This window comes from Ranitomeya variabilis, chromosome 8 (assembly GCF_051348905.1).
Source record: "Ranitomeya variabilis isolate aRanVar5 chromosome 8, aRanVar5.hap1, whole genome shotgun sequence".
In the NCBI taxonomy this organism is placed as follows: domain Eukaryota; kingdom Metazoa; phylum Chordata; class Amphibia; order Anura; family Dendrobatidae; genus Ranitomeya; species Ranitomeya variabilis.
Window position 1 is genome coordinate 108291728 of NC_135239.1, and position 25498 is coordinate 108317225.

At 46.9% G+C, this 25498-nt stretch overlaps 1 protein-coding gene across 2 annotated transcripts in view; it reads right to left on the minus strand.

The window, feature by feature from the left end:
• The window catches only part of LOC143788704 (flavin-containing monooxygenase 5-like), a 269606-nt gene that overhangs the window by 205268 nt on the left and 38840 nt on the right, over positions 1-25498 (minus strand). The gene's annotated exons all lie outside the window — the stretch shown is intronic.

The window sequence follows — 25498 nt, forward strand, 5'->3', positions numbered from 1 at the left end:
GCTGGCTATTGTGGGGGACCCCTGCGATGGGATTTTGGGGGGCTCCGCTGCTGGCTATTGTGGGGGACCCCTGCGATGGGATTTTGGGGGGCTCCGCTGCTGCTGGCTATTGAGGGGGACCCTTGTGGTGTGATTTGGGGGACCTGCTGCTGGCTGTTGTGGGGGACCCCTGCGGTGGGATTTTGGGGGGCTCCGCGGCTGTTGGCTATTGTGGGGGACCCCTGCGGTGGGATTTTGGGGGCCTCCGCTGCTGCTGGCTATTGTGGGGGACCCCTGCGGTGGGATTTTGGGGGCCTCCGCTGCTGCTGGCTATTGTGGGGGACCCCTGCGGTGGGATTTGGGGGGGGGCTCCGCTGCTGCTGGCTATTGTGGGGGACCCCTGTGGTGGGATTTGGGGGGGGCTCCACTGCTGCTGGCTATTGTGGGGGACCCTTGTGGTGTGATTTGGGGGACCTGCTGCTGGCTGTTGTGGGGGACCCCTGCGGTGGGATTTTGGGGGCTCCGCTGCTGCTGGTTATTGTGGGGGGCTCCGCTGCTGCTGGCTATTGTGGGGGGCTCCGCTGCTGCTGGCTATTGTGGGGGGCTCCGCTGCTGCTGGCTATTGTGGGGGACCCCTGCGGTGGGATTTTGGGGGGCTCCGCTGCTGCTGGCTATTGTGGGGGACCCCTGCAGTGGGATTTTGGGGGGCTCTGCTGCTGCTGGCTATTGTGGGGGACCCCTGCGGTGGGATTTTAGGGGGCTCCGCTGCTGCTGGCTATTGTGTGGGACCCCTGCGGTGGGATTTTGGGGGGCTCTGCTGCTGCTGGCTATTGTGGGGGACCCTTGTGCTGTGATTTGGGGGACCTGCTGCTGGCTGTTGTGGGGGACCCCTGCGGTGGGATTTTGGGGGGCCTGCTGCTGCTGGTTATTGTGGGGGACCCCTGTGGTGGGATTTTGGGGGGCTCCGCTGCTGCTGGCTATTGTGGGGGACCCCTGCGATGGGATTTTGGGGGGCTCCGCTGCTGCTGGCTATTGAGTGGGACCCTTGTGGTGTGATTTGGGGGGGCTCCGCTGCTGCTGGCTATTGTGGGGGACCCCTGCGGTGGGATTTGGGGGGGACCTGCTGCTGCTGGCTATTGTGGGATTTTGTGGGGGGGGGGGACTGCTGCTGGCTGTTGTGGTGGACTTCTGTGGTAGGCGACCTGCTTGTGTGAGGGGGGCTGCAGACTATTGGGGGACCCCTGACCTGCTTGTGGGGGGGCGACCTGCTGCATGCTATTGGGGGTGACCCATTTTAGTGGGGGGCGACCTGCTTGGGGGGGGGGTGGTGACCTGCTGCTGGCAATTGGGGGGACCCCTGTGGTGGGATTTAGGGGTGACCTGCTGCTTATGGGGTGACCTGTTTGGGCTGGGAGACCTGCTGCTGGCTATTGGGGTGACCCCTGTGGTGTGATTTGGGGGCGGCCTGCATGCGGGGGACCCCTTTTAGTGAGGTGACCTGCTTATGGTTGGGTTTGGGGAGGCGACCTGCTTGTTGTGGGACCTCTTTTAATGGGGGCAACCTGCTTGTGGAGGGGTGACCTGCTGATGGCTATTGATGGGCCCCTGTGGTGGGGTTTGGGGGTGACCTGCTGGCTATTGAGGGGGACCCCTGTGGTGGGGTTTGGAGGTGACGTGCTGCTTACGGGGTGACCCCTTTTAGTGGGGGTGACCTGCTGCTGGCTATTGGGGAGACCCTGGTGGTGGGGTTTGAGGGCGACATGCTTGTGGTCGGGTTTTGGGAGGGCGTGACCTGCTGTCCATTGGGGGGGACCCTTGTGGTGGATGTGGGGGGAGACCTGCTGCAAGCTATTGGGGGACCCCTGTGGTGGGATGTGGGGGTGACCTGCTTGTGGTGGGATGTGGGGAGGCGACCTGCATGTGAGGGGTGACCTGCTGCAGGCTATTTGGGGGACCCCTGTGGTGAGATTTGAGGGCGACCTGCTTGTGGAGTGCAACCTGCTTGTCGTTGAATGTGGGGAGGCGACCTGCTTGTCGTTGAATGTGGGGAGGCGACCTGCTTGTCGTTGAATGTGGGGAGGCGACCTGCTTGTCGTTGAATGTGGGGAGGCGACCTGCTTGTCGTTGAATGTGGGGAGGCGACCTGCTTGTCGTTGAATGTGGGGAGGCGACCTGCTTGTCGTCGTTGAATGTGGGGAGGCGACCTGCTTGTCGTTGAATGTGGGGAGGCGACCTGATTGTCGTTGAATGTGGGGAGGCGACCTGCTTGTCGTTGAATGTGGGGAGGCGACCTGCTGCTGGCTATTGGGGGGGATCCCATGGTGGGATTTGGGGACGACCTGCTGCTTACAGATGGAACTCTTTTATTGGGGGGTGACCTGCTGCTTACTGGGGGATCCCTTTTATTGGGGGATGACCTGCTTATGGGTTGGGTTTGGGGGGGGGGGGCTGAAGAGGGTTTAAGCTGGGTGGGGGGGTGGACATCGAAGGGGGTGTGTGCTGGGTGGGGGGGTCCACGTCTGATGGAGGTTTGTGCGGGGTGGGGGGGTCTGCATCTGGGGGTTTGTGGGGGGTTGGACGTCCGGTGGGGGGTTGGACGTCCGGTGGGGGGTTGGACGTCCGGTCTGATGGGATTTATGGTTGAGCAGGGGGCGTCATATTTGGATTTACGCTTGAGGGGAGGGAATGTCTGGTGGGCTTTGGATTTATCCTGTGGGGTCCGCTGGTGTATGTGAGGTGGATGTTTCTGACTGGGGGAGCGAGGTTATGCTTTGTGGCCCGCTGGTTAATGTGGGGGGGGGGGCTAATGCTTCATTGGGGTACACAAAAAAAAATATGAGTGTATGCTGCTTATGCTATGCAAAAAAAAAAAATTAGGTATTTCCCTGTAGAGGAGGCTACACCACCAACTGGCACGAAGCTAATCCTTTTTAGCTTAATGTCAGTAGGAGGCAGACATGGGTCTGGATCACCCAGCCCAGTTTCTGACTTAGGTTTTGGGGGTTTTGTTATTAACGACTTTCCTTTTTTCTTTTTTTAATTTTTTTTTTTTCAGATACGGCTTTTGAGGGCGACAGTGGAATTGTCACTCTAATCTCCCACCTAGAATTGTCACTACCGTATCATCTGTGGTCTATGAGGCAAGGCCCTAACACATCAAGAGTGTTTGTGGTTCCCTAGAGGACGGTCCATGCCACGAATCCCCCTACCCTCTCGCCCCCCCAGAGCCAGATAGAGTAGGGAGGGAAGACGAATCCGTTATGTGCCAGCCGCCGAAAGGTCTGCGTCCAGGTTATTCCATGCCCATCTTCATCATCGGTCTGTGAAGAATGATGTGTGATCTTCAGGACAGGTATATCCTACCAGGCAGTGAGGGGGCTACTTTAAAAAAAAAATAAAATAATGGAAAGGACAGGACAAATATGTCCTAGTTTGCCCCTGAGCAATATGGACGTCTCCTGGGGAAACCTTCCTATTCATGCAGCCTCCATGTTTTCCAGAGGCTCCTGTGACCCTGCTCTTAAAATATCCAGGCTTCGGTCTAGGCCTTCTCTGGTGGCCGGTCCACACCGCCAGTGCCCTGAACAATCATGCACGCCAACTTTCTAGTGTGTCCTACTCTGCACCTATCAGTTTAAGAGTACTTCACTTCTGCAACAGAGGACTAAAGTCTGCCTCCCAAGAGATCTGCTGTTCAATTTTGGTTGTTTTGGAAATGTTCTGTCTAAAAAAACGACGGGACAACTCTCCGACCCGCCAGGAAAAGACGAGACCTTCCTTTAGGCCGTCCCCCTCCTGGCATCCATGAACCCACCAGCACTGGTCTGCTAGGCCTGGATCTAGCAGACTCTCTTCGACATGATGGGGCTTTCCCACCTTGGATGTTTCTCAGGGTCGGCTGCCGTGTCCTTCACAATTCAAGGCCGGTATTACGATCTCTGGTCTGGGACACCGAAACCTCAGACACCGGAGGCAGGCCTGGGGGGGGGGGGGAGAGCCACATACCAAACCGACAGTCCAGCACGCAGGCACCAACAGCATATTACAGTTTTACAATACTTTAGAAATGCATAAAATGAAACAAGCAAAGGCATACAGTTATTCAATGCAAAAAAAATGCAGTTTTATAAAATTAGAAGTGTTTCTAAATCTAATGTTAAAATGATATTTATCCAGTATTTCTATAAGTAAACGTCTGAGATTTCTGTGGGAAATGGTAATTTGTTCCTCTTAAACCAGTTCTGAATGTAAATAAAACATTGCTCTGATTAAGTCTCCACATTGTATTTTAGCCTTTCATTTCATGCGTAGGGCAGGACAAGCCCATGATGTATCTGTGTAACACATGTAAGGTGCTATAATAACAGCCTTAGGCTGGTTTCACACCAGCGTTCGGCAGGGCTGCGGATGGCAGCCTTCCTCCTCCGTTAAGGATACTTTCACACTAACGTCGCTTGCTGTACGTCTCAATGCGTCGTTTTGGAGAAAAAACGCATCCTGCAAAGTTGCCTGCATGATGCGTTTTTTCTCCATAGACTTTCATTAGCAACGCATTGGGACGGATTGCCACACGTCGCATCCGTCATGCGACAGATGCGTCGTGTTTTGGCGGACCGTCGGCACAAAAAAAAGTTCCATGTAGCGTTGTTTTGTGCGTGGAGTCTGCCATTTTCGACCGCGCATGCGCGGCTGAAACTCCCCTCCTCCCCGGAACTCACAATGGGCCACGGATGCGTTGTAAAACTGCCTCCGCTGCCCACGTTGTTCTACATAAAACACACTGGCTGACGGTTTGCGACGGCCCGTACCGACGGACTAGTGTGAAAGTAGCCTAAGCCCCGCTCACTGCCACAACTCTTCATTCAGTTCCGCCTACGTCTGCATGCGTCCTGCATATCCTATCTTTAATATTGGGTACGCAGGCCAAGCGGATGTCTCCGCATGCGTTGTTTTAACGCTGTGCCGACCGCAATAAAATGCAACATGTTGCGTTCGACGCAGTTCAGCGAATCTTCAAAATGAGGCATGCCTGTGTACCCAATGTTAGATAGGGGACGCATGCAAACTTAGGCGGAGCTGAAGGAAGAGGCGCAGCAGTGGGTGGGGCTTAACGGAGGAAGAAGGCTGCCGAACGCTGGTGTGAAACCTGCCTGAGACAGGTAAACCACTTTTGAAACAATGTTCACTTGTACAAGCTCTTAGCCCCTTTGTGGCGGGGCCAATTTTTTAAAATCTTACCAGTGTCACTTTATATAGTAATAACTCTAGAATGCTTCAACATCCCATTGATTTTGAGATTAATTTTTTTTTTTCGTGTCATATTAGACTTATGATAATGGTAAACTTGAGTTGATATGTTTTGCTTTATTTTGTAAAAAATCAGAAATTTTACACATTTTAAAAAATATAAATTTTGAATGATTTTCCCTTTAACCCCTTCCTGACATCAGACGTACTATCCCGTCGAGGTGGGGTGGGCCCGTATGACCACCGACGGGATAGTACGTCATACGCGATCGGCCGCGCTCACGGGGGGAGCGCGGCCGATCGCGGCCGGGTGTCAGCTGCATATCGCAGCTGACATCCGGCACTATGTGCCAGGAGCGGTCACGGACCGCCCCGGCACATTAACCCCCGGCACACCGCGATCAAACATGATCGCAGTGTACCGGCGGTATAGGGAAGCATCGCGCAGGGAGGGGGCTCCCTGCGAGCTTCCCTGAGACCCCCGGAGCAACGCGATGTGATCGCGTTGCTGCGAGGGTCTCCTACCTCCTTCCTGGCTGCAGGTCCCGGATCCAAGATGGCCGCGGCATCCGGGTCCTGCAGGGAAGGAGGTGGCTTACCGAGTGTCTGCTCAGAGCAGACACTTGGTAAGCCTGCAGCCCTGCACAGCAGATCGTCGATCTGGCAGAGTGCTGTGCACACTGCCAGATCAATGATCTGTGATGTCCCCCCCTGGGACAAAGTAAAAAAGTAAAAAAAAAAATTTTCCACATGTGTAAAAAAAAAAAAAATTCCTAAATAAATAATAATAAAAAAATATATATTATTCCCATAAATACATTTCTTTATCTAAATAAAAAAAACAAAACAATAAAAGTACACATATTTAGTATCGCCGCGTCCGTAACGACCCAACCTATAAAACTGCCCCACTAGTTAACCCCTTCAGTAAACACCGTAAGAAAAAAAAAAAAAAAAACCGAGGCAAAAAACAACGCTTTATTACCATACCGCCGAACAAAAAGTGGAATAACACGCGATCAAAAAGACTGATATAAATATCCATGGTACCGCTGAAAACGTCATCTTGTCCCGCAAAAAACAAGCCGCCATACAGCATCATCAGCAAAAAAATTAAAAAGTTATAGTCCTGAGAATAAAGCGATACCAAAATAATTATTTTTTCTATAAAATAGTTTTTATCGTATAAAAGCGCCAAAACATAAAAAAATGATATAAATGAGATATCGCTGTAATCGTACTGACCCGACGAATAAAACTGCTTTATCAATTTTACCAAACGCGGAACGGTATAAACGCCTCTCCCAAAAGAAATTCATGAATAGCAGGTTTTTGGTCATTCTGCCTCACAAAAATCGGAATAAAAAGCGATCAAAAACGGTCACGTGTCCGAAAATGTTACCAATAAAAACGTCAACTCGTCCCGCAAAAAACAAGACCTCACATGACTCTGTGGAGCAAAATGTGGAAAAATTATAGGTCTCAAAATGTGGAGACGCAAAAACTTTTTTGCTATAAAAAGCGTCGCTGGTTTCACACTTGCGTTTTTGTCTGCAGCGTTTTTTGCACAAAAAAACGCATGCGTTTTTTCCCTACATTTAACATTGAAAACGCATGCGGTTTTTTTGTACGCGTTTGGTCGCGTTTTCAAACGCATGCGGTTTTTTTCTGCATGCGTTCATTTTCAGAAATACAACCTGCAGTATTTTCTTGCGTTTTTAACCACATGCGTTTGTTTGTGTTAAAAACGCATGCATTTTTATCGAAAAAAAACAGAAAACACACTGAAAAGCCACCCACCACCATCAAAGTGATAAAGGGATCCTAACCCTAACTCTACCCCTAACCTCACCCCTAACCGTTTAATGAACATTTTCTGACAGTCATAGTGCCACGTATTTCAGTGCCACGTATTTCAGTGCCACGTATTTCAGTGCCACGTATTTCAGTGCCACGTATTTCAGTGCCATGTATTTCAGTGCCACGTATCACGTATTTCAGTGCCACGTATTTCAGTGCCATGTATTTCAGTGCCACGTATTTCAGTGCCATGTATTTCAGTGCCACGTATCACGTATTTCAGTGCCACGTGTTTCAGTGCCACGTATTTCAGTGCCACGTATCACGTATTTCAGTGCCACGTATCACGTATTTCAGTGCCACATATTTTAGTACCACGTATTTCAGTTGCACGTATTTCAGTGCCACGTATTTCAGTGCCACGTATTTCAGTGCCACGTATCACGTATTTCAGTGCCACGTGTTTCATGTCATGATCTCTGCAGGCAGAGATCATAGCAAGCCTATAGAGGGACAAGCTCTCGGAAGATGGAACTAAACTGACCATGAACTAAGCCTGCCGCGCAACTAGAAATAGCCAGGTAGCATTTCCTATTTATCGCTAGATGCCCAGCTCTGGCCTAAGACCTAAATAGCTAGCAGAGGGAAATATAAGACCTGGCTCACCTCTAGAGAAATATTCCAAAGAAGACAGTAGCCCCCCACATATAATGACGGTGAGTTCAGATGAAACAACAAACGCAGCAGGAAAATAGTCTTAGCAAATTTGAGGTCCGCTTACTAGATAGCAGAAGACAGATAGTATACTTTCATGGTCAGCAGAAAAACACTAACAAAACACCATCCAGAGATTACCTTAAACTCTGGCATTAACTCATAACGCCAGAGTAGCAATCCCTGATCAACGAGAGCTTTCCAGACACAGTAACAAAACTTCAGCTGTGAACTGGAACAAATAGGCAAAACAAAACATGGACAAAAGTCCAACTTATCTAGTAGTTGTCTAGAAGCAGGAACAAGCACTGAGAGGCATCAGATAACATTGTTGACCGGCAAGAAACCACCAGAGAAATGAGCTTAAATAGCGACACCCACTACTGATGGAATCAGGTGAAACAGGAAAGAGGATGACAAGTCCAATTCCACAAGCGGCCACCGGGGGAGCCCAGAATCCAAATTCACAACAGTACCCCCCCCTCAAGGAGGGGGCACCGAACCCTCACCAGATCCACCAGGGCGACCAGGATGAGCCCTATGGAAGGCACGAACAAGATCAGAAGCATGAACATCAGATGCATTGACCCAAGAATTATCCTCCTGGCCGTAACCCTTCCAGTTGACCAGATACTGGAGTTTCCGTCTGGAAACACGAGAGTCCAAAATTTTCTCCACAACGTACTCCAACTCACCCTCAACCAACACCGGAGCAGGAGGCTCAACTGAAGGTACAACAGGTACCTCATACCTGCGCAATAACGACCGATGAAAAACGTTATGAATGGAAAAGGACGCAGGGAGGTCCAAACGGAAAGAAACAGGATTAAGAATCTCCAATATTCTATAAGGGCCGATGAACCGAGGTTTAGACTTAGGAGAAGAGACCCTCATAGGGACAAAACGAGAAGACAACCACACTAAATCTCCAACACAAAGCCGAGAACCAACACGACGATGACGGTTGGCAAAACGCTGAGTCATCTCCTGGGACAACTTCAAATTGTCCATAACCTGCCCCCAGATGTGATGCAATCTCTCCACCACCGCATCCACTCCAGGACAATCCGAGGATTCCACCTGACCGGAGGAAAATCGAGGGTGAAACCCCGAATTACAGAAAAACGGGGACACCAAGGTGGAAGAACTGGCCCGATTATTGAGGGCGAACTCTGCCAATGGCAAAAAAGCAACCCAATCATCCTGGTCAGCAGAGACAAAACACCTCAGATATGTCTCAAGGGTCTGATTAGTCCGCTCGGTCTGGCCATTAGTCTGAGGGTGAAAAGCAGATGAAAAAGACAAATCTATGCCCATCCTAGCACAGAATGCCCGCCAAAATCTAGACACGAATTGGGTACCTCTGTCAGAAACAATATTCTCAGGAATACCGTGCAATCGGACAACATTCTGAAAAAACAGAGGAACCAACTCAGAAGAAGAAGGCAACTTGGGCAGAGGAACCAAATGGACCATTTTAGAGAAACGGTCACAGACCACCCAGATGACAGACATCTTCTGGGAAACAGGCAGATCTGAAATAAAATCCATCGAGATGTGTGTCCAAGGCCTCTTAGGAATAGGCAAGGGCAACAGCAGTCCGCTAGCCCGAGAACTACAAGACTTGGCCCGAGCACAAACGTCACATGACTGCACAAAGACTCGCACATCTCGTGACAGAGAAGGCCACCAGAAGGATCTTGCCACCAAATCCCTGGTACCAAAAATTCCGGGATGACCTGCCAATGCAGAAGAATGTACCTCAGAGATGACTCTGCTGGTCCAATCATCCGGAACAAACAGTCTATCAGGCGGACAACGATCCGGTCTATCCGCCTGAAACTCTTGCAAGGACCGCCGCAGATCAGGAGAAACGGCCGACAAAATTACTCCCTCCCTAAGGATACCTGTGGGTTCAGAATTACCAGGAGAGTCCGGGTCAAAACTCCTAGAAAGGGCATCTGCCTTAACATTCTTAGAACCCGGTAGGTATGACACCACAAAATTAAAGCGAGAAAAAAATAAAGACCAGCGCGCCTGTCTAGGATTCAGGCGTCTGGCAGTCTCAAGATAAATCAAATTTTTGTGGTCAGTCAATACCACCACCTGATGCCTAGCCCCCTCGAGCCAATGGCGCCACTCCTCAAACGCCCACTTCATGGCCAAAAGCTCCCGATTCCCAACATCATAATTCCGCTCTGCGGGCGAAAATTTGCGAGAAAAGAAGGCACAAGGCCTAATGACGGAGCAGTCGGAACCTTTCTGCGACAACACTGCCCCAGCTCCGATCTCCGAAGCGTCAACCTCAACCTGAAAAGGCAGATTCACATCAGGCTGACGCAACACAGGGGCAGAGGCAAAACGGCGCTTAAGCTCCTGAAAGGCCTCTACAGCATGAGGGGACCAATTAGCAACATCAGCGCCTTGTCTGGTCAAATCAGTCAGTGGTTTAACGACATCCGAAAAACCAGCAATAAATCGGCGGTAAAAGTTGGCAAAGCCCAAAAATCTCTGAAGACCCTTAAGAGAGGAGGGCTGAGTCCAGTCACAAATAGCTTGCACCTTGACGGGATCCATCTCAATGGAAGAGGGAGAAAAAATATACCCCAAAAAGGAAATTTTCTGGACCCCAAAAACGCACTTAGACCCCTTCACACATAAAGAATTAGACCGCAGAACCTGAAAAACTCTCCTGACCTGCTGGACATGAGAGTCCCAGTCATCAGAAAAAATCAGAATATCATCCAGATATATTATCATAAATTTATCCAGAAAATCGCGGAAAATATCATGCATAAAAGACTGGAAAACTGAAGGGGCATTAGAAAGACCAAAAGGCATGACCAAATACTCAAAGTGGCCCTCGGGCGTATTAAATGCGGTCTTCCACTCATCCCCCTGCCTGATCCGCACCAAATTATACGCCCCACGAAGATCAATTTTAGAGAACCACTTAGCACCCTCTATACGAGCAAACAAATCAGTAAGCAATGGCAATGGGTATTGATACTTAACAGTGATCTTATTCAGAAGCCGATAATCAATACATGGTCTCAAAGAGCCGTCTTTTTTTGAGACAAAGAAAAACCCAGCTCCCAAGGGAGAAGAAGATGGACGAATATGTCCCTTTTCCAAAGACTCCTTTATATATTCCCGCATAGCAGCATGTTCCGGCACAGACAAATTAAACAAACGACCCTTTGGATATTTACAACCCGGTATCAAATCTATGGCACAATCGCACTCACGGTGCGGAGGTAACGACCCAAGCTTGGGTTCGTCAAAGACGTCTTGATAATCAGAGAGGAACTCAGGGACTTCAGAGGGAATGGACGACGAAATAGAAACCAAAGGTACGTCCCCATGAATACCCTTACATCCCCAGCTCAACACAGACATTGCTCTCCAGTCCAAGACTGGGTTGTGAGACTGCAACCATGGCAATCCCAGTACCAAATCGTCATGTAAATTATACAGCACCAGGAAACGAATAGTCTCCTGGTGATCCGGATTGATACGCATGGTTACTTGTGTCCAGTATTGTGGTTTATTATTAGCCAATGGGGTGGAGTCAATCCCCTTCAGAGGAATAAGAGTCTCCAAAGGCTCTAAATCAAAACCACAACGATTGGCAAAGGACCAATCCATAAGACTCAGAGCGGCGCCAGAGTCAACATAGGCGTCCGTGGCAATGGATGACAAAGAGCAAATCAGGGTTACAGACAAAATAAACTTAGACTGAATGGTGCCAATGGAAACAGACTTATCAAGCTTCTTTGTACGCCTAGAGCATGCCGATATAACATGAGTAGAATCCCCACAATAGAAACACAATCCATTCTTCCGTCTAAAATTCTGTCGCTCGCTCCTGGACAGAATTCTATCACACTGCATACTTTCTGGCGTCTTTTCCATAGACACCGCCAGATGGTGCACCGGTTTGCGCTCCCGCAGACGCCTATCAATCTGAATAGCCATTGTCATGGACTCATTCAGACCTGCAGGCAAAGGGAACCCCACCATAACATCCTTAACGGCATCAGAGAGACCTTCTCTGAAAGTTGCCGCCAAGGCGCACTCATTCCACTGAGTAAGCACAGACCATTTACGGAATTTTTGGCAGAAAACTTCAGCTTCGTCTTGCCCCTGAGATAGTGCCATCAAAGTTTTTTCTGCCTGAAGTTCCAAATGAGGTTCCTCATAAAGCAAGCCCAAGGCCAGAAAAAACGCATCCACATCGCGTAACGCAGGATCCCCTGCTGGCAATGAGAAGGCCCAATCTTGAGGGTCACCCCTGAGCAAGGAAATCACAATCCTAACCTGCTGAGCAGGGTCTCCAGCTGAACGAGACTTCAGGGACAAATAAAGCTTACAATTATTTCGGAAATTCTGGAAGCTAGCTCTATTCCCTGTGAAGAACTCCGGCAAAGGAATTCTCGGCTCAGATACCGGAGCATGTACCACAAAATCTTGTAAATTTTGTACTTTCGTGATGAGATTATTCAAACCCGCAGTTACACTCTGGAGATCCATTATTGTCAGGTGCACACAGAGCATACAGAGATTAGGAGGAGAGAGAGAAAAAAGACTGCAGCAAGGCAGACTGGAGGAAAAAAAAAAAAAAAAAAATTCCAGCAGACTTCTTATAACTCCCTTTCTCAACCTGGGTCTTTAACACTTTACTGGCCGGTCAAACTGTCATGATCTCTGCAGGCAGAGATCATAGCAAGCCTATAGAGGGACAAGCTCTCGGAAGATGGAACTAAACTGACCATGAACTAAGCCTGCCGCGCAACTAGAAATAGCCAGGTAGCATTTCCTATTTATCGCTAGATGCCCAGCTCTGGCCTAAGACCTAAATAGCTAGCAGAGGGAAATATAAGACCTGGCTCACCTCTAGAGAAATATTCCAAAGAAGACAGTAGCCCCCCACATATAATGACGGTGAGTTCAGATGAAACAACAAACGCAGCAGGAAAATAGTCTTAGCAAATTTGAGGTCCGCTTACTAGATAGCAGAAGACAGATAGTATACTTTCATGGTCAGCAGAAAAACACTAACAAAACACCATCCAGAGATTACCTTAAACTCTGGCATTAACTCATAACGCCAGAGTAGCAATCCCTGATCAACGAGAGCTTTCCAGACACAGTAACAAAACTTCAGCTGTGAACTGGAACAAATAGGCAAAACAAAACATGGACAAAAGTCCAACTTATCTAGTAGTTGTCTAGAAGCAGGAACAAGCACTGAGAGGCATCAGATAACATTGTTGACCGGCAAGAAACCACCAGAGAAATGAGCTTAAATAGCGACACCCACTACTGATGGAATCAGGTGAAACAGGAAAGAGGATGACAAGTCCAATTCCACAAGCGGCCACCGGGGGAGCCCAGAATCCAAATTCACAACAGTTTCAGTGCCACGTATTTAAGTGCCACGTATCACATATTTCAGTGCCACGTATTTAAGTGCCACGTATTTAAGTGCCACGTATTTCAGTGCCACGTATTTCAGTGCCACGTATTTCAGTGCCATGTATCACGTATTTCAGTGCCACGTGTTTCAGTGCCACGTATTTAAGTGCCACGTATCACGTATTTCAGTGCCACGTATTTCAGTGCCACGTATTTCAGTGCCACGTATTTCAGTGCCACGTATTTCAGTGCCACGTATTTCAGTGCCACGTATTTCAGTCACGTTTAGTGTTAGGGGTAGGGTTAGGGCTAGGGTTGGAGGTAAAGTTAGGGTTGGGGCTAAAGTTAGGGTTGGGGCTAAAGTTAGGGTTAGGGTTTGGATTACATTTACGTTTGGATTAGGGTTGGGATTAGAATTATAGGTGTGTCAGGGCTAGGGGTGTGGTTAGGGTTACCGTTGGGATTAGGGTTAGGGGTGTGTTTGGGTTAGGGTTTCAGGTAGAATTGGGGAGTTTCCACTGTCCAGGCACATCAGGGGCTCTCCAAGCGCGACATGGCGTCCAATCTCAATTCCAGCCAATTTTGCGTTGAAAAAGTAAAACAGTGCTCCTTCCCTTCCGAGCTCTCCCGTGCGCCCAAAAAGGGGTTTACCCCAACATATGTGTTATCAGCGTACTCGGGACAAATTGAACAACAACTTCTGGGGTCCAAGTTCTCTTGTTATCCTTAGGAAAATAAAAATTTGGGGGGCTAAAAATCATTTTTGTGGGAAAAAAAAGATGTTTTATTTTCACGGCTCTGCGTTATAAACTGTAGTGAAACACTTGGGGGTTCAAAGTTCTCACAACACATCTAGATAAGTTCCTTGGGAGGTCTAGTTTCCAATATGGGGTCACTTGTGGGGGGTTTGTACTGTTTGGGTACATCAGGGGCTCTGCAAATGCAACGTGACGCCTGCAGACCAATCCATTTAAGGCTGCATTCCAAATGGCGCTCCTTCCCTTCCGAGCTCTGTCATGCACCCAAACAGTGGTTGCCCCCCACATATGGGGTATCAGCGTACTCAGGACAAATTGGACAACAACTTTTGGGGTCTAATTTATCCTGTTACCCTTGTGAAAATACAAAACTGGGGGCTAAAAAATCATTTTTGTGAAAAAAAAAGAATTTTTATTTTCACGGCTTTGCGCTATAAACTTTAGTGAAACACTTGGGGGTTCAAAGTTCTCAAAACACATCTAGATAAGTTCCTTGGGAGGTCTAGTTTCCAATATGGGGTCACTTGTGGGGGGTTTGTACTGTTTGGGTACATCAGGGGCTCTGCAAATGCAACGTGACGGCTGCTGACCAATCCATTTAAGTCTGCATTCCAAATGGCGCTCCTTCCCTTCCGAGCTCTGTCATGCGCCCAAACAGTGGTTCCCTCCCACATATGGGGTATCAGCGTACTCAGGACAAATTGCACAACATTTTTTGGGGTCCAATTTCTTCTCTTACCCTTGGGAAAATAAAAAATTGGGGGCAAAAAGATCATTTTTGTGAAAAAATATGATTTTTTATTTTTACGGCTCTGCATTATAAACTTCTGTGAAGCACTTGGTGGGTCAAAGTGCTCACCACACATCTAGATAAGTTCCTTAGGGGGTCTACTTTCCAAAATGGTGTCACTTGTAGGGAGTTTCAATGTTTAGGCACATCAGGGGCTCTCCAAACGCAACATGGCGTCCCATCTCAATTCCAGTCAATTTTGCATTGAAAAGTCAAATGGCGCTCCTTCCCTTCCAAGCTCTGCCATGCGCCCAAACAATGGTTTACACCCACATATGGGGTATCATCGTACTCAGGACAAATTGCACAACATTTTTTGGGGTCCAATTTCTTCTCTTACCCTTGGGAAAATGAAAAATTGGGGGCGAAAAGATCATTTTTGTGAAAAAATATGATTTTTTATTTTTACGGCTCTGCATTATAAACTTCTGTGAAGCACTTGGTGGGTCAAAGTGCTCACCACACATCAAGATAAGTTCCTTAGGGGGTCTACTTTCCAAAATGGTGTCACTTGTAGGGGGTTTCAGTGTTTAGGCACATCAGGGGCTCTCCAAACGCAACATGGCGTCCCATCTCAATTCCAGTCAATTTTGCATTGAAAAGTCAAATGGCGCTCCTTTCCTTCCCGAGCTTTGCCATACGCCCAAACAGTGGTTTACCCCCACATATGGGGTATCAGCGTACTCAGGACAAATTGTACAACAACGTTGGGGGTCCATTTTCTCCTGTTACCCTTGGTAAAATAAAACAAATTGGAGCTGAAATAAATTTTGTGTGAAAAAAAGTTAAATGTTCATTTTTATTTAAACATTCCAAAAATTCCTGTGAAACACCTGAAGGGTTAATAAACTTCTTGAATGTGGTTTTGAGCACCTTGAGGGGTGCAGTTTTTAGAATGGTGTCACACTTGGTTATTTTCTATCATATAGACCCCTCAAAATGACTTCAAATGAGATGTGGTCCCTAAAAAAAAATGGTGTTGTAAAAATGAGAAATTGCTGGTCAACTTTTAACCCTTATAACTCCGTCACAAAAAAAAATTTTGGTTCCAAAATTGTACTGATGTAAAGTAGACATGTGGGAAATGTTACTTATTAAGTATTTTGCGTGACATATGTCTGTGATTTAAGGGCATAAAAATTCAAAGTTGGAAAATTGCAAAATTTTCAAAATTTTCGCCAAATTTCCATTTTTTTCACAAATAAATGCAAGTTATATCGAATAAATTTTACCACTAACATGAAGTACAATATGTCACGAGAAAACAATGTCAGAATCGCCAAGATCCGTCAAAGCGTTCCAGAGTTATAGCCTCATAAAGGGACAGTGGTCAGAATTGTAAAAATTGGCCCGGTCATTAACGTGCAAACCACCCTTGGGGGTGAAGGGGTTAAGGCCGGAGTCACACTAGAGAGGAATACGGACGAGTGCTATGCGAGAAAAAAATCGCATAGCACTCAGACCAATGTTAATCTCCCATCCCTTTTTTTTTTTTTTTTTCACGGCCGTATTATATGTGCGAGTGACATTGCAGTATGCTGTGATTTGCACCGTACATAAGCCGAGACTCGCCAATGAAAGTCTATTTGTGCAAGAAAAACTCGCACCACACGGGCCATCAGTGTGACTTGCGAGAAATACGCAACGGTGTCCTTTGAAAGGCCGACAATTCAGGTGCAGTGTACAGTAAAATCACACTGACAGGTTACAATAGAATAGACATATACACACAGTATAGGTGTATATAAAATCTAAAGAGATACACTACAGACCAAAAGTTTGGACACACCTTCTCATTTAAAGATTTTTCTGTATATTAATGACTATGAAAATTGTACATTCACACTGAAGGCATCAAAACTATGAATTAACACATGTGGAATTATATACTTAACAAAAAAGTGTGAAACAACTGAAAATATGTCTTAGATTCTAGGTTCTTCAAATTAGCCACCTTTTGCTTTGATGACTGCTTTCGACACTCTTGGCATTCTCTTGATGAGCTGCAAGAGGTAGTCACTGGGAATGGTTTTCACTTCACAGGTGTGCCCTGTCAGGTTTAATAAGTGGGATTTCTTGCCTTATAAATGGGGTTGGGACCATCAGTTGTGTTGTGCAGAAGTCTGGTGGATACACAGCTGATAGTCCTACTGAATAGACTGTTAGCTGCTTTTTTTTCTTGCCATAATACAAATTCTAAGTAAAGAAAAACAAGTGGCCATCATTACTTTAAGAAATGAAGGTCAGTTGGTCCGAAAAATTGGGAAAACTTTGAAAGTGTCCCCAAGTGCAGTGGCAAAAACCACCAAGCGCTACTAAGAAACTGGCTCACATGAGGACCGCCCCAGGAAAGGAAGACCAAGAGTCACCTCTGCTTCTGAGGATAAGTTTATCCAAGTCACCAGCCTCAGAAATCGCAGGTTAACAGCAGCTCAGATTAGAGACCAGGTCAATGCCACACAGAGTTCTAGCAGCAGATGCATCTCTACAACAACTGTTAGGGCTTGTTTCCATTTGCGAGAAACACATCCATATCTTGCATGTGGAAACCAAGCTGTGCCGCCGGCACTTTGGAGCGGAGCGTGCAGCTCCATGTGTTCCTATGCGGCCGCACGCTCCGCTCTGGAGTGCCAGCGCCACAGCTTGGTTTCCACATGCGAGATACGGACATGTTTCTCACAAATGGAAACAAGCCCTTAAGAGGAGACTTTGTGCAGCAGGCCTTCATGGTAAAATAGCTGCTAGGAAACCACTGCTAAGGACAGGCAACAAGCAGAAGAGACTTGTTTGGGCTAAATAACGCAAGGAATGGACATTAGACCAGTGGAAACCTGTGCTATGGTCAGATGATTCCAAATTTGAGATCTTTGGTTCCAACCACCGTGTCTTTGTGCGAAGCAGAAAAGGTGAACGGATGGACTCTACATGCCTTGTTTCCACCGTGAAGCATGGAGGAGGAGGTGTGATGGTGTGGGGGTGCTTTGCTGGTGACACTGTTGGAGATTTATTCAAAATTGAAGACATACTGAACCAGCATGGCTACCACAGCATCTTGCAGCGACATGCTATACCATCCGGTTTGCTTTTAGTTGGACCATCATTTATTTTTCAACAGGACAATGACCCCAAACACACCTCCAGGCTGTGTAAGGGCTATTTGACCAAGAAGGAGAGTGATGGGGTGCTACGCCAGATGACCTGGCCTCCACAGTCACCAGACCTGAACCCAATCGAGATGGTTTGTGGTGAGCTGGACCGCAGAGTGAAGGCAAAAAAGGCCAACAAGTGCTAAGCATCTCTGGGAACTCCTTCAAAATTGTTGGAAGACCATTCCCAGTGACTAACTCTTGAAGCTCATCAAGAAACTGCCAAGAGTGTGCAAAGCAGTCATCAAAGCAAAAGGCTACTTTGAAAAACCTAGAATATAAGACCTATTTTCAGTTGTCTTACATTTTTATTAAGTATATAATTCCACATAGTTTTGATGCCTTCAGTGTAAATGTACAATTTTCATAGTCATGAAAATACAGAAAAATATTTAAATGAGGTGTGTCTAAACATTTGGTCTGTACTGTGTGTGTGTATGTATGTATGTATGTGTATATATATATATATATATATATATATATATATATATATATATATATATATATATATATATATATATATATATATATATATATATATATCACACAGACAGCAGAATAGCCGATAGTTAATTTGTCAGCTTCTGTTAAATCATTGCAGATGCTGACAGGATAGGAGACATGGTTTACATACAGTAAACCATTGCAGAACAGTTAGACTTATATAGGTCAGTGACTAATACGGTTAGTAGTGTGTGTGTGTGTAAAATTTGGGGCCTGTATGTATTTAATAACAATGTTTTCACTGAAAAAACTGGCGTGGGCTCCCGCACAATTTTCTGTGCCACAGAGGGAAAGCCAGTGACTGAGGACAGATATTATAGCCTAGAGAGGGACCATGGTTATTGCCACCCCAGAAAAGGTGCATCTGTAAGATGCGCCAATTCTGGCACTCAGCCTCTGTCTTCTCACTGCCCTGTAGCGGTGGCATATGGGGTAATAAGGGGTTAATGTCACCTTTGTATTGTAAGGTGACATTAGGCCAGCTTAGTAATGGAGAGATGTCTGATAGATGCCTCTACATTACTAACCTGTGGGCTTGATGTTACTTGACAATAAAAAGGTGACATCAACCGCACAATTATGAACCCCACTGCTACAGGGCAAGTGGGAAGAGCGAGGCTAAGTGCCAGAATTGGCACATCTATAAGATGCGCCATTTCTGCGATGGCTGAGAGCTGATGGTTTTTAGCCTGTGGGGCTGCCAATATCCATGGCCTCTTCACAGGCTATAAATATCAGCCTACAGCTGTCTGCCTAGCCTTTGCTGGTTGGATTTTATGTCAATATTTTGTGTCCCCCTGTAAAATAGCCAGTAAAGGCTAAGCAAACAGCTGTGAGCTGATATTAATAGCCTGGGAACCTTTATGGTTATTGGCTCCTTTCCATAATAGTAACATCAGCTGTCAGCTTTCCCACTGCTGGTTATGAAAATTATGCGGGAGCCCATGCAGGTTTTATTTTTATTTTTTGAAAAATAAACATATTGCATTTCACGCAGGTTTCTTAGTTGTTTTTTTTCAGCATATGTTGGTTAATTATGTTAATGCTCCTACATGGGTGTGTGTGTGTCTTTAGTTAATATTAATGAGGGTATCTCGTGAATAGTTTGAATAAGGAAATGCATCAAATTCCTTTATTTATTTATTTTTTTAATATATCTTTATTTAGCGCTCACGATTTATAGAAACGCATCAAATCCGCATAAAAAAGTACAGAATTTCCACTGCGTTTTCTGCTAAGAGACGTACTAACCATGCAGACATTTCCTCAAGCAAATCTGCAACGTGCGCACATAGCCTTAACCATTATGCGTCCATATTCATTAATGAGCAGAACCACGTGACCGCTGAACACAGGAAGAGCTGCCCGGAGACCATCGGACATGCAGGGACCGTGCCAGGAGCAGGTGAGTATGTGACAGCCACCGCTCCCCCGCCGACAATGACTCGAGTATAAGCCGAGAGGGTCTCTTTCTGCCCAAAAAAGTGGGCTGAAAATTTCGGCTTATACGCGAGTATATACGGTACAGCACTCTAGAAGGGTGTGTATAAGGGCATATAGGTGCTGGTGGTACTATATAAGGGGAAAACCTGGTGACAGGTTCCCTTTAAGAAACCTATGGAACTAGGTTAAAATTAGCATTTTTTTGGATGGTGAAAAACTTGTAATATAAATTTTGAGGTGGCTGAACTGCAGGTGGTCTGTGTCGCTTCATAAGTTTAAGGCCGGGGTCACACTAGCGTAGAATACGGACGAGCGCTATGTGAGAAAGCATCGCATGGCACTCAGACCAGTGTTACTCTATAGGGCAGATCACATCTGTGATTATTTTTTCATGCCGAATCAGCATACGAGAACAATCGCAGCATATATACCTGACAGGGGCCCATACAGTCTGATATTATCAGTAATATATACCTGACAGGGGCCCATACATTCTGATATCATCACTAATATATACCTCACAGAGGCCCATACATTCTGATATCATCACTAATATATACCTGACAGGGGCCCATACATTCTGATACCATCACTAATATATACCTGACAGGGACCCATACATTCTGATATCATCAGTGATATATACCTGACAGGGGCCCATACATTCTGATATCATCAGTAATATATACCTGACAGGAGCCCATACATTCTGATATCATCACTACTGTAATATATACCTGACAGGGGTCCATACATTCTGATATCATCACTAATATATACCTGACAGGGGTCCATACATTCTGATATCATCACAAATATATAAATGACAGGAGCCCATACAGTATGTATCTACAATAATATATACCTGACAGGAGCCCATACATTCTGATATCATCAGTAATATATACCTGACAGGGGCCCATACATTCTGATATCATCACTAATATATACCTGACAGGGGCCCATACATTCTGATATCATCACTACTGTAATATATACCTGACAGGGGTCCATACATTCTGATATCATCACTAATATATACCTGACAGGGGCCCATACATTCTGATATCATCACTAATATATACCTGACAGGGGCCCATACATTCTGATATCATCACTAATATATACCTGACAGGGGTCCATACATTCTGATATCATCACTAATATATACCTGACAGGGGCCCACACATTCTGATATCATCACAAATATATACCTGACAGGAGCCCATACATTCTGATATCATCACTAATATATACCTGACAGGGGCCCATACATTCTGATATCATCACTAATATATACCTGACAGGGGTCCATACATTCTGATACCATCAGTAATATATACCTGACAGGGGTCCATACATTCTGATACCATCAGTAATATATACCTGACAGGAGCCCATACATTCTGATATCATCACTAATATATACCTGACAGGAGCCCATACATTCTGATACCATCACTAATATATACCTGACAGGAGCCCATACATTCTGATATCATCACTAATATATACCTGACAGGAGCCCATACATTCTGATACCATCAGTAATATATACCTGACAGGGGCCCATACATTCTGATACCATCAGTAATATATACCTGACAGGAGCCCATACATTCTGATATCATCAGTAATATATACCTGACAGGAGCCCATACATTCTGATATCATCAGTAATATATACCTGACAGGAGCCCGTACAGTCTATAGTATATCTACAGTAATATATACCTGACAGGAGCCCACACATTCTGATATCATCACTACTGTAATATATACCTCACAGAGGCCCATACATTCTGATATTATCACTAGTATACACCTGACAGGAGCCCACACATTCTGATACCGTCACTCAGTGTCGGACTGGGGCACCGGGACACCGGAGAATCCTCCGGTGGGCCCCGCCCCCAGGCCCTGCCTGCCTCCTTCATTTGTTCCTGCCCAGGCTGCATCATCCGGGGCCCCGCGCACAGGCTGTATGGAAGAATTGACGTGAATGTGATCATGTGAAGAAGTGCAGCCGCGCGGCAGCTCCTTCTTCACATGACATCACATGATTCATCACCTCACTCAGTGCCTGCGCTGGCTACTGTCTGCTCTGCTGCCGACTGTGCTGGCGCTGCTATCTATGCTACTGATCATTCATAAGAGCGGCCCGTGCGCAGCGTGCGGGTGTGTGCATGCCGACCTCTCAGCCAGCCAGCACAGTCAGAGGAACAGCTGACTGACTGTGTGAGGCTGAGCTGAGAGAGGAGACAGACAGACAGACTCACACACGGACGCACCGCACACAACAGGCTCAGGCTCGCCGCTCAGCACACCCACCACCACCACCAGTCACATACCATACCATGCATTGCAGCATTATGATCTAGACTCCGCCTCCTCTTCATCATCTTCCAAACTGTGTGTGGACTACGGTTTTCTAATGCTGATTGGCTGACATGCAGCCAATCAGCATTAGTTTTCTTTGTGTGACCTCACAGCACACCTCAGACAATGAGCTGTGCTGTGATTGGCTGGCTCGGCTGTCCTGCCCAAGCAGCACAGGCACACTGTCTGCAATATCTTAGGGTACCGTCACACAGTACCATTTACATCGCTACGACGGCATGATTCGTGACGTCGTAGCATCGTATGATTATCGCTCCAGCGTCGTAGACTGCGGTCACACGTTGCAATCACGGCGCTGGAGCGATGCCGAAGTCCCCGGGTAACCAGGGTAAACATCAGGTTACTAAGCGCAGGGCCGCGCTTAGTAACCCGATGTTTACCCTGGTTACCAGCGTAAACGTAAAAAAAACCAAACAGTACATACTTACATTCCGGTGTCTGTCCCCCGGCGTTCTGCTTCTCTCCACTGTGTAAGCGCCATAGCCGGAAAGCACAGCGGTGACGTCACCGCGTCACCGCTGTGCTCGCTTTCCGGCTTGCCGGCGCTCACAGTGCGGAGAAGCTGAGACGCCGGAGGACAGACACCGGAATGTGAGTATGTACTGTTTGTTTTTTTTACGTTTACGCTGGTAACCAGGGTAAACATCGGGTTACTAAGCGCGGCCCTGCGCTTAGTTACCCGATGTTTACCCTGGTTACAAGCGAACACATCGCTGGATCGCTGTCACACACAACGATCCAGCGATGTCAGCGGGTGATCAAGCGACGAAAGAAAGTTCCATACGATCTGCTACGACGTACGATTCTCAGCAGGGTCCCTGATCGCTGCTGCGTGTCAGACACTGCGATATCGTATGGATATCGCTAGAACGTCACGAATCGTACCGTCGTAGCGACCAAAATGGTACTGTGTGACAGTACCCTTACAGTCGGAGTCGGAAAGGCTGGAGCTGAGGGTCCGGTCAGTATTAATGTAATGCAGTACACTAATGTTATGTGTAGCTTACAGTAAAATATGCCTGCAGGCAGCCTGCACCCTGCAGCATAGTTCTACACAGCCACTGAGAAAGTTATGGCATGGGAGGCCCCGCTGCAATCTAAAGGTGACACAAGGTGGGGGTCCGGGCCCCCATACAAAATTTCTAATTTCCTGCGGTCCCCCTTCCCCACTGTCTCCTAATTTACTGTGGGGTCACCTCTCCCACCATTTCACCTCTGGGGAGCGGCCCCAAAGGGGCACACAGGGGGCCCTCAAGAAATTAGGTGACACAGTGGGGAAGGGGTCCTCAGGAAATCAGGTGACGTGACAGTGAGGAATATACTACGTGGCTGCAGAATATACTACTTGGCTCTGTTCTGTATATACTACGTCACTGGGCAATATACTACGGAACTGGGTTATATACCACGTGACTGGGCAATATACCACGTGACTGGGCAATATACTACGTCACTGTGCAATATACTACGGAACTGGGCTATATACTACGTGACTGGGCAATATACCACGTGACTGGGCAATATACTACGTGACTGAGCAATATACTACTTGGCTGGACAATATACTACGTCACTGGGCAATATACTACGGAACTGGGTTATATACCACGTGACTGGGCAATATACCACGTCACTGGGCAATATACTACGTCACTGGGCAATATACTACGTCACTGGGCAATATACTACGGAACTGGGCTATATACTACGTGACTGGGCAATATACCACGTGACTGGGCAATATACTACGGAACTGAGCTATATACTACGTGACTGGGCAATGTACCACGTGACTGGGCAATATACTACGTGGCTGGGCAATATACTACGTCACTGGGCAATATACTACGTGACTGAGCAATATACTACTTGGCTGGACAATATACTACGTCACTGGGCAATATACTACGTGGCTGGGCAATATACTACGTCACTGGGCAGTATACTATGTGGCTGGGCAATATACTACGTGGCTGGGCATTATACTACGTGGCTGGGCAATATACTACGTGGCTGGGCAATATACTACGTGGCTGGGCAATATACTACGTGGCTGGGCAATATACTACGTGACTGGGCAATATACTACGTGGCTGGGCAATATACTACATCACTGGGCAATATACTATGTCACTGGGCAATATACTACGTGACTGCGCAATATACTACGTAGCTGGGCAATATACTACGTGGCTGGACAATATACTACGTGACTGCGCAATATACTACGGAACTGGGCTATATACTATGTGACTGGGCAATATACTACGTCACTGTGCAATATACTACGTCACTGGGCAATATACTACAGAACTGGGCTATATACTACGTGACTGGGCAATATGCCACGTGACTGGGCAATATACTACGTGACTGGGCAATATACCACGTGACTGGGCAATATACCACGTGGCTGGGCAATATACTACGTGGCTGGGCAATATACTACGTGACTGGGCAATATACCACGTGGCTGGGCAATATACTACGTCACTGTGCAATATACTACGGAACTGGGCAATATACTACGTGGCTGGGCAATATACTACGTCACTGGGCAATATACTACGTGACTTGGCAATATACTACTTGGCTGGACAATATACTACGTCACTGGGAAATATACTACGTGGCTGGGCAATATACTATGTCACTGGGCAATATACTACGTGGCTGCGCAATATACTACTTGGCTGGGCAATATACTACGTCACTGGGCAATATACTACGTCACTGGGCAGTATACTACGTGGCTGGGCAATATACTACGTGGCTGGGCAATATACTATGTGGCTGGGCAATATACTACGTGACTGGGCAATATACTACGTGGCTGGGCAATATACTACATCACTGGGCAATATACTATGTCACTGGGCAATATACTACGTGACTGCGCAATATACTACGTAGCTGGGCAATATACTACGTGGCTGGGCAATATACTACGTGACTGGGCAATATACTACGTGGCTGGGCAATATACTACGTCACTGGGCAATATACTACGTGGCTGGGGAATATACTACGTCACTGGGCAATATACTACGTGGCTGTGCAATATACTACTTGGCTGGACAATATACTACGTCACTGGGCAATATACTACGTGGCTGGGCAATATACTACGTGGCTGGGCAATATACTACGTCAATGGGCAATATACTACGTGACTGGGCAATATACTACGTCACTGGGCAATATACTACGTGGCTGCGCAATATACTACTTGGCTGGGCAATATACTACGTCACTGGGCAATATACTACGTCACTGGGCAGTATACTACGTGGCTGGGC